This window comes from Bombyx mandarina, chromosome 03 (genome assembly GCF_030267445.1).
Source record: "Bombyx mandarina strain Sakado chromosome 03, ASM3026744v2".
NCBI lineage: Eukaryota > Metazoa > Arthropoda > Insecta > Lepidoptera > Bombycidae > Bombyx > Bombyx mandarina.
This window is the reverse complement of record NC_143210.1, coordinates 4,468,348-4,487,802: the sequence shown is the minus strand read 5'-3', so window position 1 is coordinate 4,487,802 and position 19,455 is coordinate 4,468,348. Positions and strand designations below refer to the sequence as shown.

At 37.5% G+C, this 19,455-nt stretch overlaps 1 protein-coding gene and 1 long non-coding RNA gene across 3 annotated transcripts in view; both read right to left on the bottom strand.

Annotated features, from left to right (window-relative positions):
- NGR-A14 (neuropeptide receptor A14) overlaps positions 1–16,161 on the bottom strand; it is a 64,454-nt gene extending 48,293 nt beyond the window's left edge. For both annotated transcript variants that reach the window (XM_028184466.2, XM_028184474.2), the window contains exon 1: positions 15,826–16,161. The gene's annotated coding sequence lies outside the window, so the exon portion shown is untranslated. The remainder of the gene's footprint in view (positions 1–15,825) is intronic.
- Positions 16,162–17,331: 1,170 nt separating this feature from the next.
- LOC149503261 (uncharacterized) overlaps positions 17,332–19,455 on the bottom strand; it is a 92,088-nt gene continuing 89,964 nt past the window's right edge. The window contains exon 2 of the long non-coding RNA XR_016325631.1: positions 17,332–17,444. This is a non-coding gene — a long non-coding RNA (uncharacterized LOC149503261). The remainder of the gene's footprint in view (positions 17,445–19,455) is intronic.

The window sequence follows — 19,455 nt, the reverse complement described above, 5'->3', positions numbered from 1 at the left end:
GTGTTACAAAACTACCCGTAAAGCCGAAAGGAGGTTAAATGGGGCCTTATAACGAGTCCATTCACAATATTAACACAATTTAAAAGGTGGTAGGACCTCTTATGAGTCCGCACGGGTAGGTACCACCGCCCCGCCTATTTCTACCGTGAAGCAGTAATGCGTTTCGGTTTGAAGGGTGGGGTAGCCGTTGTAACTATACTGAGACCTTAGAACTTATATCTCAAGGTGGATGGCGCATTTACGTTGTAGATGTCTATGGGTTCCAGTAACTACTCAACACCAGGTGGGCTGTGAGCTCGTCCACATATCTATGCAATAAAAAATAATAATTAAGAACCGTAGTAACGCTGTATAACATACCTCAAAAAAAAAATATATATTTTCACTGATGTGCAAACCCTATTTCAGTAAAATTAAAGAGTAAACTACGCAGAATGTACTTACATCTCCACCTAATTCGCGGAACGACAAAAAAAATAGGTACCTACCTACCTACCTACGTAGGCCTTTCTGTTAAACAATTTAGTTCCCTGACATAACAGCTTACTAGGGTTGACAAAATTTTTGGCTTTGATAATTAATTTCATTTTTAACGGGGTATTTTGTAGTACCTGGCTATCTATGCATTTGCAGCAAAGCAATCATTCGATCGGTTTTAAGGGCAAGACGGTTGCTCCAATGCATTTGAAATTACCATCCACAACCTTGTAAACAGCTGAATAGTGGCGGTCTCGATACGTTTGGCTCCGACAGCTGCCTGATCCTCATTTGCCCTTCAACGCCAATAAAATTTATTTGACAATGATAAAAATTCTAGTCTGAACGCGCATTAGAAACTTGATACCAATTTCGAACGCAGATGACGAACGAGTGATATTAATTACTCGAACCATAAAAATGATAAAGCGTAATTTGGATAAATTTAAATTGTGTTTTATACTACACTATATGTCTGTTGCGGTTTCAAGCGCGGTATAATTGTAATTGTCTACTTTTTTTTTTTTATTGTCCTTGTAGGCAGACGAGCATACGGCCCACCTGATGGTGAGTGGTTACCGTCGCCCATGGACTTCAGCAATGCCAGGGACAGAGCCAAGCCGCTGCCTACCGAAGCTGCTTCTACGATAGAAAATACGAAAAATGTTTGCCCGGATAAAGCATTGCTTGTGTAGGTGATTTGCAGATCCATTGCTTCGTAAAATCACGAACAAGCAAACATACTATCGTATTTATCTTAGCGGTAATACCTGACGTTGTTCGAACTATGAGAGAACTATTTGTCCCCAGAAAAAGTATCGCCTTCCCCGCATGGAAGGGGTGGCGCCGTGTCCTCATCGCAAAAATAGGAAACGCCTTGTCGTTTCCGAGTGTTGTGGCATCGATGTTCGACTTTTGTGAGTGCACCATCTCGCAGAAGGAGGCGGCGGGGCGCGTGAGAGACGCACCGCACAATCCCGCCGCCGTCGAGCGGGGGCCAGGGAGGCGGATCTCGCCCAAGCCCTGGCCCTCTAAGTGCTTCGGGTCCCCCTCACATGTCGGTCTGGGGACCGGCGAGGGGGGCCTAAGAAGACGACGTGCAAGCTGCTCTGCACGCGTTTTACGCAACAGCATCCGAGTGATGGAAGGCTGGCTATCCTCGACCCACGTTGGTTGTGGTCCAGCGGGGTATTCCGTAGGATAGCTCACTCTAACCGGCGCCATCTAGGCGGGCTTCGGATAGCCTGCCGACCGAGAGGGCTGGTGGTCGTGGCGCCGACGCTCGCCAGTCCCGCGTCCCGAGGGGAAGGGTGACGGGAGAGATGTGCTCCGCACTAAGCGCTTCACTTTCCCACCTTTGCCTCTTCATGAGTTCTGTCTCATGCGAGGTTTGGACGTTGGTTGTTGAGCAAAAAAAAGTGTAAATCCAACTTATATTAATGCGAAATTTCAGCATTCAAATTTCACAAAAATTCACATCACACCAATCTTAGCACAGATTTCCTGGCAATGTTTGAAAAATTATAGCGAATTATAAAAATCTGCACTCATTTACACCGAAACAAAATTGGTTTAATGAATTATAAATATCCAACTTCAAAAATAAATGATCATAAATTTCTGGTCTCTATAGAATTTACGTCAGTTTATCTTCCATTTTTCATAACAATTTATCTTCCGAAGGAACACCTAATTTACTTTCATTGTTTTTCTCCAATCCCTAGAGGTTCCGTCATAATACATGTTAAGGTAATGAGAAGTAGATTCCTGGTCTTTTTAATTAACGCGGACTCGTATTACTTACTTAGTATTAGATATCTATATATTAATACGTGAAGCAAAAACTTTGTATCCCATTTTACGAAAATTGCGCGGACGGAGGAGTATGAAATTTTCCACACTTATAGAGAATACAGAGAAGAAGCTCACAATGCTATTTTTTTTTTTTAAATAAAGCATAAAACATAAATTAAATCAATAAAGAAAACATTACACACACTACATACCATGTATTTGACGCACACACGCATGCATACTATTTATTGTCAAACTTTGGTTCTTGACGTCTGTTGTCAAATTGAGATTAAATATTGTTTGTCTTTGTTAATATTTTTTATAGTGTAGCCTTGGCGAAATTTGTGATTATAGAAGTATAAAATACAATCATAACAGTGTACAAACTTACAATTCCAATTAATTATAGTCGAATTTCGACGGCCGCGGGACCTCTAGTCATAAAAGACGACGTTGACGGTATGTTCATATGAAAATTTTAATGGAGTGAGCCATGTATGCGTTGTTACATTTTTTTTTATGGCCTAGATATGTGGACGAGCTCACAGCCCACCTGGTGTTAAGCGGTTACTGGAACCCATAGACATCTACAACGTAAATGCGCCACACACCTTGAGATGTAAGTTCTAAGGTCTCAGTATAGTTACAACGGCTGCCCCACCCTCCAAACCGAAACGCATTACTGCTTCACGGCAGAAATAGGTGGGGTGGTGGTACCTACCCGTGCGGACTCACAAGAGGTCCTACCACCAGTAAATTTATAGAGGGAAGCAGAAAAATTGCTCGGCTATCCTATTTGTATTAATTTAATTTAATCTCGTGATAGAAACTTTCAAAATGATTTGATGGATAATTTTAATTATTTTATGCCTTTTTTTAATTTTAGATGTCCCTTGGTAAGTTTTAAACAGTAGTTAAAAAAGATAATTAAGTATGTCTTTAATAATTAATGTTTAGTTCGAATTAATTTATTTAACGCTGTAAATGCTAAAGTGAAAATTTATTGATACTTCATTTTATATATTCAAAATGGTAGGTAGGTGATTGCAAATAATAATATGTATTTCGTCGTCGTGGCCCAAAGGATAAGACGTCTGGTGCATTCGTATCGAGCGATGCAACGGTGTTCGAATCCCGCAGGCGGGTACCAATTTTTCTAATGAAATACGTACTTGACAAATGTTCACGATTGACTTCCACGGTGAAGGAATAACATCGTGTAATAAAAATCAAACCCGCAAAATTATAATTTGCGTAATTACTGGTGGTGGTAGGCAATAATGCGTTTCGGTTTGAAGGGTCGGGCAGCCGTTGTAACTATACTGAGACCTTAGAATTTATATCTCAAAATGAGTGGCGCATTTACTTTGTAGATGTCTATGGGCTCCAGTAACCACTTAACACCAGGTGGGCTGTGAGCTCGTCCACCCATCTAAGCAATAAAAAAAAAGTATTTCCTATCTATTACCACCTATATTTTATTCTATCATTTATCGTATGTAAAAATGTACTAGGAATTACATTCTAACATTGAACGTGTTTCCAAAACCAAAAATAGACTACGATTACCATAACCGTTGTCTATTTTTGGCCTCGGTGTGAATGGGAACGTTAATATTTTTAAATTCATTTCGCTCCTTAAAATTTACTACTTTGGTAGGTTTTATTTTCAAATAAATATAATTATTATAACCTTCACACGCTCGATCTTATAAAATCAACTATTTGGACTTTAGAACACTACTGACTGACATATTAATTTCTTTCACTAGACTACAAGTGTGTGTTATCGTAAGCATAATATATTATTAAAAAAAACATTAAAATATAAGGACACGACTACTAACATTTTTTTTAATAAACCAGCTCAATAACTGTATGCAAAGTTGAAGTGTCAGTCTATTATTTCATAATTCTACCCGCTTTTACTCGGTATAATAATAATATGTCTTCAAACCTTCGATCAACAAACAATACATTGTATTGTTGATCGAAGCTTCAAACACCTATAATATCCAAACTAAAAGAGAAAGATGACGATTTTATTTACCCTTGGGTATAAAAGCTTCTGGGCCATAATAAGTAGTCTTCAATTTCTTATTGCTGTTTGTTAAAGCGTTGAAAACAATGCGTTTCATATCGCTCATCATATTTTAGAAGGGAACGAAATCCAAGAACTCGTTAATTACTTTGTAAATATCCGACTTATAATAATACCCGCTGCTATTTGCGGTTTTTCGAGCTGATCAAAATTTGTTTTGGAAAGGGATTTTCGGAAATAGGTAAAGGGCGTAGGCATTATTAAACAGAATTTCACATATTGCAAAAATAATTTCAATCTATTCAGTTTCAAAGTAAGCAGACAAATTTGAGCTCTACAACTATTTATATAGATAAAAAAATCGGCTGTTGAAATAACAATACAGATCCAACTTATTAAATAAAATAAACCATCTGACGATTTTCAATAAATAGAACTCAAGGATATTTTTTATAAATTTAATATTAAACCAAAATCTGTTATTAGGATACCGAAATAAATAATAATTGTTCCGTAAACCACAATCAAATTGAAGCAATTATAACCATGAAATGTTTCTAATCCAGTTTATGGTAAAACCAAAATTGAATTATTTAGAGAGGGTAAACCTAAATCAAAATTGACTTACGTTAAACTCATTAAAATTCCTATCAGCCGATACTAAATATTATTGTTCGCCAATTTAATAAAAATATACTAATCTTGGGTTTATGAACGAATAAAATCATTTGTAATTATTTTAAAAATGAGCATTTGTACTCTTGTAGCTTTGTTCGTGTTCTATCTTACGCATCATTTAAATTATCTTTTTCTTGTTTTTCTTCTTGTGCAAGATGAGAACTTACCTCGTGGTATGTGATTACGGAAGTCCATAAAGGATCAGACGGAGGTCTAAGTCTGATTTGTTAGGGCTGTGTTTCATCCATCCATTAATCTCCATCATTCAATTCGTGCGACTATTTCACGGCAGAAATAAGTACGGTGATGTTACCAACCGGTGCGGATCTATAATATATCTTACCATTAAATACGACTTGGCGATCTCAGTATACTGGTATGATATTCAGAGAACGCTACTGCCCATTATATGGTGAAACTCTCAGTCTTGTTTTACGACACCCACGGGCAGAGATGCAGGTATACATATTCTATATTACATTAGATTATACAGCAGTTCGACTGATTAGATTGAAACTGTTCTTCTTATTTCAGGTTGGAAATGCAATATTAATTCGTTTATGATATTAGTAGCTTTAGACGAAAACGAAAGATCTTAGAAAGAACAAAACAATCCTGTGATGATCAGTAAATCCGCAAAATAGGATGAGATCGTCCAAAACTTACTTTTTGTAAGACTAATCTAGTTTTTCACGTAATAAGCTAACTCTACGGTATAATATTCAATTACTTTTAAAATGACCACTTGTGCGCGATAAGAGGATTAGAACGGTCCCTGACCTCGGGCATTTCCTTTCTGTTAGTTAAAATTCTTCTTAATCTCGTTTGCTTATTATTGCCTTAACTAATTTAAACTAAAATACAACTTATACAATATTATCAAGAAGTTAACAACGTTATTTCGATAAGAACTTGAAATATTCAGCGGATCAGGCAAACGTTGTTTTGTAATAGTAATAAAAGAACCTGCATCGCAATGATTTTAAATCTAAAAGATCCAAAGATTTAATTTAATACTAGAAAAATGTATCATCATCCGGATCGTTTGGAACCTCTGAGTCTGCGGAAAGACTTCGGTTCCCTCTGTATTTTGTATCGTATGTTCCATGGGGAGTGCGTTTCCAGAGATCTTTTTTGCCACGTACCATCCGGCTATGGAATGAGCTCCCCTCCACGGTGATTCCCGAGCGCTATGACATGTCCTTCTTCAAACGAGGCTTGTGGAGAGTATTAAGCGGTAGGCAGCGACTTGGCTCTACCCCTGGCATTGCTGAAATCCATGGGCGACGGTAACCACTCACCATCAGGTGGGCCGTATGCTCGTCTGCCTACAAGGGCAATAAAAAAAAATTCTATTAGGTGGCGGATAATAAGGATAGCTTCTCTACAATAAGCTACGGCAGCTTCGCACTCACTACTGCTGGAAATGGTACGTAGAGCCTTGGGGAGGTTAGTCCATTTTTTCTGCTGGTAGGTGCAAATTCTAAATCCGCATAGATCGGTAAAGTGACTTACAAGGAGATATTCTGTATTATTTGTTCACACCTTATTACTTGTTTTCGTCGTGAGGCATTCTTGGGCTTTTTGTCGGGGAGGTATTTCGAAATGATCCTATATTTTTCAGAACCGTTTAATGAAAGCCGCATAAACTATTAATTTATGGCTTGGAAAATTTCATTTAGAAATAAAATATGCAAAGCCACATACTGAAAACCGAAGAAGCTTTATTACCTTTGCGGTAGAGCGAAGTCGGAAATAGCCTCTTAGTACGATTTTCAGTTTAATACCAACAGAGTGGAATCCATATGTGAACCGATAATTACAAGGGACGCATCACTCGGACGTGACCGCAATGCTAATTCACTTTGAATGTAAATTTGAAGGGTATTTATTATTGTTATTATATAATATTTGTTTTAATATTGTATTACAGTAAACACCAAACACGAGTTCCTGTTGTTATTGTAATGAAATTTGAAATTTAATCTCAGACTACAGAGTAGGCGGGACGTTGAACACAAATACATATTAATTACAAGTCAATTACTACTCAGATACCCGATTTAATTTTTTTGGTGGTATTTTTTACTGGTGGTAGGAGCTCTTGTGAGTCCGCACGGGTCGGTACCACCGCCCTGCCTATTTCTGCCGTGAAGCAGTAATGCGTTTCGGTTTGAAGGGTGGGACAGCCGTTGTAACTATACTTGAGACCTTAGAGCTTTATATCTCTATAAACCTTATAGCTAGATGTCTATGGGGTCCAGGAACCACTTAACACCAGGTGGGCTGTGAGCTCGTCCACCCATCTAAGCAATAAAAAAAGAAAAAAAAACCTGTGTTATCATTTACCAATACTCATCAAAGTTCTTCTTCTTCTTCTTCAACCCGTGTCCACCCAATGCAGAGTGTGAATGTAATTCTTCAAATGTACCCCATTCTTTTCGGTCTTTCGCATCTAGTCCTTACTAGCCACTTTGACTCATCGGTCTAGCTCGTTGGTTGTCTGCCCACGCTAAAAAGTCTAATATGAGGTCTCCACTCCCAGTACTTTGTGCCCAACCGATTGTCAGTGCTCATGTAAGTAATCGTGTCTATTCCTAACTCACATTCTACAATCTAAAATTCTGTTATAATTTTTGTGTCTTCTTTCTATTATCTGAAGCTATTCCCAGATCTGGAGGCCCAATGTGGGGAAGAGTTACCGGAGACTCAAACTACAATTGAAATCTTCACGCGAAGCCTTTCTCAAAAGATACATCGCAAGATGGAATAATTCAAACAGAAATGAATCTCGTTTTGAAATTTAAATAACAATTATTCAAAATAATATAATTAAATTCCTTCGTTTATAACAATTTATTATTAACTTTATCACATCACTGATTAAAAAAAATAAGTGAAAATATTACCAGCCTTAAGTGGCGTATGAATGCATTGACCATTTTAAACTATTATATTAAGACTATGATTGAAACAATATACATTAGAAAAACGTGTCAACTATATCTGACGCTGTAGTAAATCTTGAAGGAAATATCTCTCGCGGTTGAGGCCTTATTTTATGTAGGCGTTCAGAAGATTATCGACTTGCATAACAAATATCAAAACCAGTGATTTTCCTTTTGCACTATCTAAATCAAGTAGCCTATCATATGTCAATAGTCAGTGTATTACCGAAAATTATTTGCGGCTAATATTTTTAATTTTTGTGACGCCACCCATTAAGCAAAAGCAACTCATTTAATGGAGTCAGATTATACTGTATAACGTTATCTAATACGAGCACTCACGTGTAGTATTTGTCCACGGTGAAAACGTAACATGTATAATGATGGAGGTTAAAGTATGAAATTGCCATTTTATTGTAAAAGGTACTTCGAATTGACATAGAACCTTCATGGTAATGGTATGTTACTTAACTCATCAATGAACAACATAATGTATCGAAATTAAAATCAAATCAGTGGTGTATTCACGCAAAATTAAAATCAAGTCGTTGTGGCCTAAAGGATAAGACGTCCGGTACACTCGTGTATAGCGATGCACCGGTGTTCGAATCCCGCAGGCGGGTACCAATTTTTGTAATGAAATACGTACTCAACAAATGTTCACGATTGACTTCCACGGTGAAGGAATAACATCGTGTAATAAAAATCAAACCCGCAAAATTATAATTTGCGTAATCACTGGTGCGTAATCACTCTTGGGAGTCCGCACGGGTAGGTACCACCACCCCGCCTATTTCCGCCGTGAAGCAGTAATGCGTTTCGGTTCGAAGGGTGGGGTAGCCGTTGTAACTATACTGAGATCTTAGAACTTATATCTCGAGGTGGGTGGCGCATTTACGTTGTAGATGTCTATGGGCTCCAGTAACCACTTAACACCAGGTGGGCTGTGAGCTCGTCCATCCATCTAAGCAATAAAAAAAATAATAAAAAAACTTACAGATCGGCACTCGCCTTGCTTATTAGTTTCGAAGGAATGAAATCATCGTTTCTGGTTTGAGTGGACGTTATTCCAATGCAATAAAATTGAAATTTATGCCGCATGGGTCAAGATAGGCGGCGGCTATCTATCTCTGGGTTCGAGTAAATGAATTTGAAGAAAGCCAACGAAAGGTTTTTGAAATGTTTTCAAGAATTTTTATGATCGCCAGTCTTATAATTATAACTTTAAATAACACGAAATGCTATGATACTATGGTCGGTACCACAGTCTTGTCATTTTTATGAATGTTCTACCCCAAGAGAAAAGTGCAAATCCATATCGTGCAAAATACGATTCGAATATATCAGAGACCTCGATCTCGAATTGCGTGGTGCATCATTGCACGCCCTGGGCTCACATTAACCACACATTACTTATGCTGGAGACATATTCAAACCTATCATGACATTTTGTCAAGCCTACCGAAATATATTCGGGTCTACTCTGAAAAATGTCATCATGACAATGTAGAAGATTCAATCATCTAAAAGTGAAGTTACAAACAGACAAATAAAACATTGTCAGCGAGCATTTAGCCAATGCGTAAATGAGATAGAAAATACTTCTGGAGTTTTCACTTCTAACGCGTGTGAACGGGACACGTTTTTGGGTTTGTCTATATATGATCGTATTAAAAATATTAAAATAATCTTAACTACAATTTAAAATTATAATAAATTAGAAAAATTTATTCTAGAAGGAGATGGAACCTAACCATCACAATCTGCCACTGAGGATGCCTAAAGTTTATGTTGTTATTTCTTATCCCAACTTAGTAATTATGGCGGCGAGTAATAGATATGCCAATATTAAAATATATGAATTCCCATCATCAGTCTCCAGTTACCCTGAATTTAGGTTCTCGTCCCGTTAGTTAACGAGAATTATAATTAATATCAATTACGCCTCAGTTATACGAGTACCACATTTAAAATTAACTACAACTGATGTATTTATATTTTTAAATTTTTAATAATAACTGGGAACAAATCACGCACGGTCATCCGGCCCCAAATAAGAATTCCGTGCTATTGGTATCAGAGAGTGATAAACATAAATCTAGATGTTTATTTGTATACATAATAATATATAGATAACAAACACCCAGATAAAGAGTAAACAAACCTATTCATCGCACTAACTATTGCACCACCGAGTCAATAAATTTATACTTTAGTTGCACACAGGTGATCTAAATCTTGTATTTTTTTTTTGTACACGGAAAAAATTCGAAATTGTTCGAGATGATACCATCATCTCGTTTTTACCATCGCACCGCCCGCCAGCGGAGTAGAGTTCATCCATACTACCTGGAGCCACTGCGGTCATCCACAGGGCATTTCCAGAGATCTTTTTTGCCACGTACCATCCGGCTTTGGCCATCCCGGCTCCCCTTCACGGTGTTACCCGAGCGCTATGATATGTCCTTCTTCAAACGAGGCTTGTGAAGAGTATTAAGCGGTAGGCAGCGGCTTGGCTCTGCCCCTGAAATTGCTGAAGTTCATGAGCGACGGTAACCACTCGTATGCTCGTCGGCCTACAAGGACAATAAAAAATAATAAAAAAAACACCTTGAATTTGAGTTCTAATGTATCAGTTTTTAAAGTACAGCAGCTGCCCTACCCTTCAAACCGAAACGCATTACTGCTTTACGACAGAAGTAGGCAGAGTGGTGGTACCTACCCATGTGAACTCATAGGACGTCCTGCCACCGGTAATACAAAATTATATTAATAAACTATATTCATTACCCTCCAGGGTTTAAGAGCCTAGCGTTGTGGATATCGCCAAATACGACAGTTTTGGGTAGTTTTTTTTTGTTTTATATAAAATAATTTATAATAACAATATATAATAATAACGGATATTTAAAAATATCTGATTAAATAAAAGAGAGTTTTAGTAATTCAAAGAAAATCGTCGATCACATCTCTTGGAATTTTCGGTAAAAGAAAGCAGAGCAAGAAATAACATAAAGTGAAAGTTTTTATTGACTTGTGTTTTTCTTTTAATTTGGTTATACTTATAAATTATTTTCTAAAGATCTGAAAAGGCAAAAAAGATTGCCAACTTTTGTGGTTTCTCAAATATAAAATTAATAATACGTGTAATAATAATTCATATTATAAAAAAAAACAATATAAGTCATACGGATTAATCGGAAGGCTGACCGTCAAGTTAAAGTATTAAAAACATCGAAAGTAATAGAAAAGACAATTAAAAAAAAAACGAGATAAAACCCTAAATTTAAATTGCAATTCGTCTTCGCGCATTAAAACTGTATTATCTCAAAACTTACTATTTAATTTTACAGGAGAGTGTTTTAAAGGCTTAACATGTGATATTTTTAATATTACTCATCTTTGCAACTTTTATTTTTCAATTTTTACCTGTTACATTATCTGTCTTTTAAATTAAGGATAAAATTATGTACTATTACTTTTGTTAATAGTAGTCAAAACATAGGAAAACTCAAAAAAAAAAAAAACGAAACTACGCCTTTTGAGAGTATTTATGAGAAAAGTACTGGTGATACCAAATGTTTACGCATATTCACTCCATTTCGAGTATTTTTGGAAATTGTACACTTTTAATGCGCAAAGACGAATTGTGCTTAAGACTCGTGAAAAGCGAAGAAAATATTGTAATTTTATTATCTATACTAATATTATAAAGAGGAAAGATTTGTTTGTTTGTTTGTTTCGAATAGGCTCCGAAACTACTGGACCGATTTGAAAAATTCTTTTTCCATTAGAAGCCGACATTGTCCCTGATGAACATAGGCTCCTTTTTTTTTATTTTTTTTTATTTTTTTGTTTGTTTCATGTGTGTTTTAATGTTTCCGAAGCGAAGCGAGGGCGGGTCGCTAGTAATACATACGTATGTTTGAAATATAGCACTAGGAGTAGATCTTTGTGACCAAAGGCAATTGTTCTAGTGTCCATTTTCCATGAAGGAAACTATCCGTTTATGTGGACTAAGAGTCATCAGAATTTTCTTTATACTAAATCTACCGCTGAGTTAGCAGCAGCTACGATCGCCAACGCGACGAACGCGTTAAGGTTTGTCTTGCATTCCTTAACAGATATAGAAACGAAGGTTTTTTTTTTATATCTTACGCAATTACTGTAATATTAACTGTGTGTACAATAAAGAATAAAGAAAGAAAGAAAGAAGGTATTTTAAACCACATTTTCACTTGCAATGAAAAATGGATTCTTTTTGATAATCGCGGTCATCATGTTAGTTTATTCCCGGTTCAGCACTTAGGCAATGCCCCAAACGAAAACTCACCCCTACAAGTCATGGTCATTGTTTGATTATCTAGTGCGGCTATTATAATTCATCAAGTTTTTACTAAATGTCACCAGGATTACTGCGGATGTGTACTGTCAGGAATTGGAGACAATGGAGAAGAAACTGGCGAATCTCCGGCCAACTTTTTTTAGTCACTCGTCCTCACTAGTCCTACGCTACAATGGTCGACCTTATACAGCACAACAGACAGTAGGTTTGGTAGGCAGCGGCTTGGCTCTGCCCCTGGCTTTGCTGACGTCCATGAGCGACGGTAACCACTTACCATCAGGTGGGCCGTATGCTCGTCTGCCTACAAAGGCAATAAAAAAAAAAAAAGACGCTGCAAGAGGTAGGGCTGTAACTTCTTTTTTTATGATTGAAATATTACTGGTGGCCGGGAGGCCTTTCCAGTTTCACCAGGACAGGTGGGCGAGCAAAGGCTCAGCCAGGAGGGGTGGGATCTGCTAACAACTGCCCGAGCGCCTCCGAAGGAGATCTAGCAACTCAAGAGAAAATGGCTTCGGGAATGAATTTACTACCTTTATTTTATTGTTCCCTACCTCACTGATAGCCTTTGGGGCTACTTTAGTTTCATCGGTTTGGTAGGTGAATTCAGGCATCCAGTCCCAGGAAATTGCTGTCACTTGCCCTAGCAAGACCAATGCTTCGGTGAACCTACCAAAGGATTGAAATCGCATAATATTAAAGGGAATCTACTTAAATATGTTACGAACATTATCTAAAAGAGATTAAGTATAAGAATCACAATACCTTTATGTTCTTCTTATAAAACAAACTTATTATCAACAACATGTAATCAAACTCATAGTGTCGTCAATTCTAATAAACATAAATAATACAATAACAATAAATTACGTAATTAAACTAAATATACATATTTTTCTTATTCTTAATATAAAAATATCGGGAGCCTATATAAATATCGTTATTATAAATGCAAATAAGCTGTATTGAAACTGGGTTTGACGTATGTAGTGAACAAAACACTATACTAATGTAGTGTAGTACCTACTGAAATATAATTTGCGGAATTACTGGTGGTAAGACTTGTGAGTCCGCACGGGTAGTAGTAGCACCACCCTGCCTATTTCTGCGGTGAAGCAGTAATGCGTTTCGGTTTGAAGGTCGGGGCAGCCGTTGTACTGTTAAAAGTGAGATCTTGCAACTCATGTCTCACGGTGGGTGGTGGCATTTACATTGTAGATGTCTATGGGCTCCGGTAACCACTTAAGATTAGGTGGGCCGTGAGGTCGTTCACCCACCAAGCAATAACAAATAAAAAATAAAAAAGCACTGAATATGTATTGCAACGTCGCTAACCAGTGCTTTTTTCACTATCAAATTGCCGGTAGCCTCGAGCGACTAATCCGGCTTATCCGGACTGATACGCGAACTCACGGGGCTCAACCTGAGAGATTATGCTAACGTCTACAGGACCGGATGTTGGAAGTAGTTGTTGCATTAGTGCACATAGAACGCTGTGGATTTGCGAAGTCTAAGACTAATTCCCTTGAAATCGTGGCTCAATTTGTATTAAGGGCTTACCGCTTGTGGTGCCTAGAGCTTGCGTAGAAATATTCGTCAAACATGAAAAACCGAGATATTATTATGTAAATTTTAAAAATAATTCAATTCTGTATAAGACACAAAAAGATAATTCGTATTTGAGCAAAAATTATCAAATCATTACTTATAATCGTAATCTTATTGCTATAACTTTATTTAAACATGGTACTCACTGAACTTCATTGTAGTTTGGCGTTAAATTCCTATGCTAGTTTAGACAAGAATTATATTTAAATTCCAGTAATTAATTGAAATCTTTGATACCAATGAAATTTAAAATAAGGATTACTTTAATTAAATAAGAGCAAATGGTTCCAATATTAAATTGCTCACGAGTGATTACTATCTAATAATCAATTTGACTTTAGTTTTATTTATTTATTTATGATTGAAAGATTACTGGTGGCCCGAAGGCCTTTCCAGTTTCACCAGGACAGGTGGGCGAGCAAAGGCTCAGCCAGGAGGGGTGGGATTTGCTAACAACTGCCCGAGCGCCTCCGAAGGAGACCTAACAACTCAAGAGCAATTGTTTCGCGAATTTAGTAATCGCTTAACGTAGAGAAAAATGCTGCGAGTGTTTGGTATTACCAGGGGAAGATCTTCCAACAATCGGAATATCTAATCGGTAAACCAATGCGACGATGCAAATCATGTCTTCGGAACTTTTTCATTTGGTGATAAAAATATCACAAAAGTTTTGACTGCGAATTAGTAAATTTTATTTTATTTTTTAAATCAATTTCCAATCACTGATATGATTACATAAATGTACGTAATAAATGAAATGATATTGTATATTACGCCATACAAAGTCACGAATATTTACATTGTTTTATCTTTAACATCGGTACTAGTAACACTAATTTTCCTAAGAAAGCCCTTAGGCATTACTATCGATTTGAAAATAAGACGAAATTTTGCTTCATACTTTTTGCAGTCCACAAAATTGTCGCAATGCTTGGTACTAAATGTATCGACCGCCCGTGTCATTGCAGATATCAGATTGTGGCTCTTAAAATATCAATGTCTTTTCTAACAAAAGCTTTCTAACAAGGTAGGTTAATTAATAATTTATTTGATTTGAATCTAAAACCCTGTGGCTTCTAGAGGCTTTGTTATTAGTATCGACATGCCTGCGATACTAGCAGATATTACAATAAAATACCGAGCGAGTCAATGATGCATATCTGTTAAAGGTATGGGGCAGCCGTTACAATACAATTAAAACTTTGTTTTTGTGTCTTAAGATGGGTTGGTGGTACCTAATCGTTATGTCTATGATAGACTTTGATAACCACTTCATCCAAAATAATTACTAGAACGAGACAAGCCCGTCCATCTTGAGATATTTTGATGAAATAGAAAGAAACATGGTAGATACTGGCAGGACAGTGATTAAAAGACTATCGCGTGGGCCCACAATCCATCTCCATTGCGAAAGTATCAAAAGGCCGAAAAAGATGCTATAGTACAACAATATAACGCTTACCATTTCTTTTTATGTATAATGTAACACACGTGCCACTTGTTTAAATTAGACCTTTATTTTTTTTATTAAATAATAATATGTTACGCCATAAAACGATCCTCCGTAGTTTGAAAATTTCTCAATTTTCAGCTCATAATGTGTGCTGTGAATCGCATTACCAAACGAGGCCAAGTATGTATCGTGCGAAAAACGTAGACACTGACGGATGTGTCAGTTATTGCGGAATGCTTAAAATTTTACTGCTTGATAGGGTGAAAATTGTTTTTAATTACTTTTCCTCATCATATATATATTTTTTGAATACATTATCAATTGAATGGGCACTTGAATCGAATAAGGCTTCAGAATTATACGTATAGTAGTGATTAAGAACTTCAAATAATACAGTAAAAATGGCCCCCGAAATAAATGGAAAAAAAAACACTAAAAAATAAAAACTGGTTTTAATGAGTCATTACAATAATTGAATACTCACCTAGAGCCGTTCGTTCAGTTATGATTAAAAATTTCCGTCGACTCATCCGCTGGCAACGGTCTCGTAAATCATTTAAAACCAACAAACTCTTCACACACTTTGCAATAAATTAACTACTACGAAAATTCCAAACTATTTTTTCAACAAAATCATATTACTCAATTTAACTTCGAATGTGAAAAGTTATGAAATATTAATCACTTTCTCGACCATACCAGTATTGTCAGCCACTAAACAATTTGTTCGTAATGTGAAATTCGTTTTTGGAATAAGATGAAACTCGCGCGGAAAGTTGGGAACATTCTGGTTGGCGTGTGGAGGCGGGCATGCGGTCGAGTCTCAGAGAATAGACTGGGGTTAGTTCTCGCAGTGGCGACGAACAGGGAATTCGCGCAACAGACGCGACAATATCATATAAAATAGAAAATTCGGGCATTGTTCACGATTAATACCGTCGTCAATTTGGTTTTTTTTTTGTCAAACTGAAACGTATTTTTCAGTTCTAGAAAAAAATTATACTAATAAATAATATTTTTAAATATTATATGTTTATGTAATTTTCTTTTTGACCGGAAAATAATTGTAATTGAAATCGACATTTGCGTTTATTACAATTATTATTATATACATATTTTAAACATATATAATAATATTATTAAGATCGCAAAGATGTCAAGTACAATTTTCTTCTCTGTCGAACTATTTCTTTTCTTTTACAAATTTTTTTTGGAAAATCTTATTATTCTTTTCAAAATTCAATGAAGAAAACGATATTGTAAAATTTAATTCAAAATTTAAGATGTCAATGAATATGATTAAATTTAGATCACAGAGCGAACCACTAGTATGAATAGTTTGTTTACAGATTTTCCCTTTTTTTTCGCCTTTAAAAGGAAAACTATACAAGACAAGACAGAAAATGTAATGCACCTTCGACCACTAAACGAACATTACTATTATTAACTCAATTAAAATTTGTGCGTCAGATCTTATTTTTAAATCCATTTTTATTTTTGGTTAGAGTAATTTAATGTATTCTGGCGAGAAAAGCAATCTGCATCATTTGGAGCCGCCGAGGTTAGGAATGCACCACTTTTTTATGTCAGCGCGTCTGACGCATGTGCCTTCTAGTATATTTTTTATTATTTCATCAAAAACTATATCGACGAATACTATTATATATGTATATATTGTTCCTGTTTGAAATATATGCTCAGCAGCTCATTTAGCTAAAACAAAAATTTATATTGCTATTTCTATTAAATTATATATTTCGCTTGACAAAAACCACGATAAGGAATTTTCCCTGACCTTGATAGCATGAAGCGAAAATATATGTATAATAAACATTGGATTATCAAAATTACTTTGGCACATGCTCAAACCTGAGTTAGGTTTTGCTTGCTTAACTTAAAGCCTCATCAGACATAAACATCACAAGGCTTATTTCAAGGCAGGCAAGGATCATGCTTAATACCAATAAAAGCTATATTTTTCAATAATGCGTTAATACTATTTTTATTTTTTATTGCTTAGATGTGTGGACGAGCTCACAGCCCACCTGGTGTTAAGTGGTTACTGGAGCCCATAGACATCTACAACGTAAATGCGCCACACACCTTGAGTTATAGTTCTAAGGTCTCAGTCTTGCCACAACGGCTGCCCCACCCTTCAAACCGAAACGCATTACTGCTTCACAGCAGAAATAGGCAGGGCGGTGGTACCTACCCGTGCGGATTCACAAGAGGTCCTACCACCAGTAAAAAATATTGATAGTAGATAGAATTTTTTCACAGCACAGCACAGTAAATGAGCCTTTGTCGATTGCAACTCTTCCCGGTTTCTGGCTAAGCGCCATTTCTGCTTTCATTGCCTCCCACTTTGCAGTATCTAAATACAATAGCGGTATTGTCTTGTGATTTAGTACGTTGCACGATTGAAAACAAATTAGAACTCTCTAGATTAACACGAACTACATCATTCGGTGTTTCCGTGTGATTGCCCTCTGTAATCTTGGTGGGAATAATAAGAGTAGAAAAATAAATAATTTACTATAAAAATTGAAATTAGAAACTCATGTCGCAATGACAATCAATATTGTTGTCTATGGGCTTCAGTGGCCACTAGACACCGAGTGGGTCGTGAGCTTGTCTATCCACCTAAAAAATAAATAAACTTTTTTTTATGATTGAAGGATTACTGGTGGCCCTGAGGCCTTTCCAGTTTTACCAGGACAGGTGATAAAGGCTCAGCCAGGAGGGGTGGAATTTGCTAACAACTATCCGAGCGCCTCCGAAGGAGACCTAACAACTCAAGAACAGTTGCTTCGCGAATGAATCTACCACCGGATCGGAATCGATAAAATAAAGGAAATATAGACACAGCTTTGCTTGTATATTATATGGAACTGACCGGTTCTTTTTTCATCACTAGAAACGAAATATCAAAATGCGGCTTCTCACCTTGGCTTACGAAGTCTAAATAAGTGCAAAGTAGAGGGGGAAGAGGTCGTCCGAAGAAGACGTGGATCGAGTGTGTGAATGACGATATTATCATAGAGAGGAGTGAGTGTGGAGATGACGGAGAAATGGAATAGAAAAATCCGCTGTTTTTATGATTGAAAGTTTACTGGTGGCCCGAAGGCCTTTCCAGTTTCACCAGGACAGGTGGGCGAGCAAAGGCTCAGCCAAGAGGGGTGGGATTTGCTAACAACTGCCCGAGCGCCTCCGAAGGAGACCTAACAACTCAAGAGCAATTGTTTCGCGAATGAATCTACTACCGGATCGGAATCGCGACCCGCTGAGAAGATCCGGCGAGAAACTCAGCGGGCTGATGCATGGGTTAGGTTGTACGTCGACCTCTTTGTCGAGTTCGACGAGTACGGTTACCGGGGTCCCTAAGCCTGCCCCTAGTATTAGAGCTGAAGGCATCTAATGCAAAGGTTATTGGATCTGATGGATCCGTAAGGACGTGTCTAGGGCGTCGACGGTGACTGGCTCCTGCATGATCAGGATTCGGGGAGTAGTCAGCGGCGGCAACGATAAGGCGATTATCATGACGCATAGCCTTATCGAAGTATCGTTCCGACGCTGACTTCATGTATTTCCGAATTGATTCGAGGCCCAGGTCGTCGTGTAGGTCAACGTTCCTCACAAACCACGGAGCCCCGACAGCTAACCTGCAAAAGCGGGATTGTAGGGATTGGAGGGTGTCTATGTGTGTGCGGGCCGCGTGAGCGAACACCACACTCGCGTAAGTCATGACGGGCCTTATGCAAGTTTTGTAAAGTGTCACCTTGTTCCGAAGGGACATTTTACTCCGCTTACAGATCATGGGGTAGAGTCTACCGAGAATAAACGCGGCACGGTCACGGACTGATTTTATATGCGGGCGGAATGTCATCGATGCATCCAGGGTAACGCCCAGGTACTTGACCTTCCTGGCCCAGGGTATGGGTTGTCTAAAGAGAGTAATCGGGGGTGTGAGATTCCTCCTCCTAATCCGGGAGGAAATCCGTGTGGAGCTTCCCCTCTGAAATAGCACCGCAGTACTTTTCGCTGGGTTGATGTCTATGCGCCATTTTCGGAACCACTGTCCTAGGGCTAGGGCTGCGCTCTGAAGCTTCTTCGC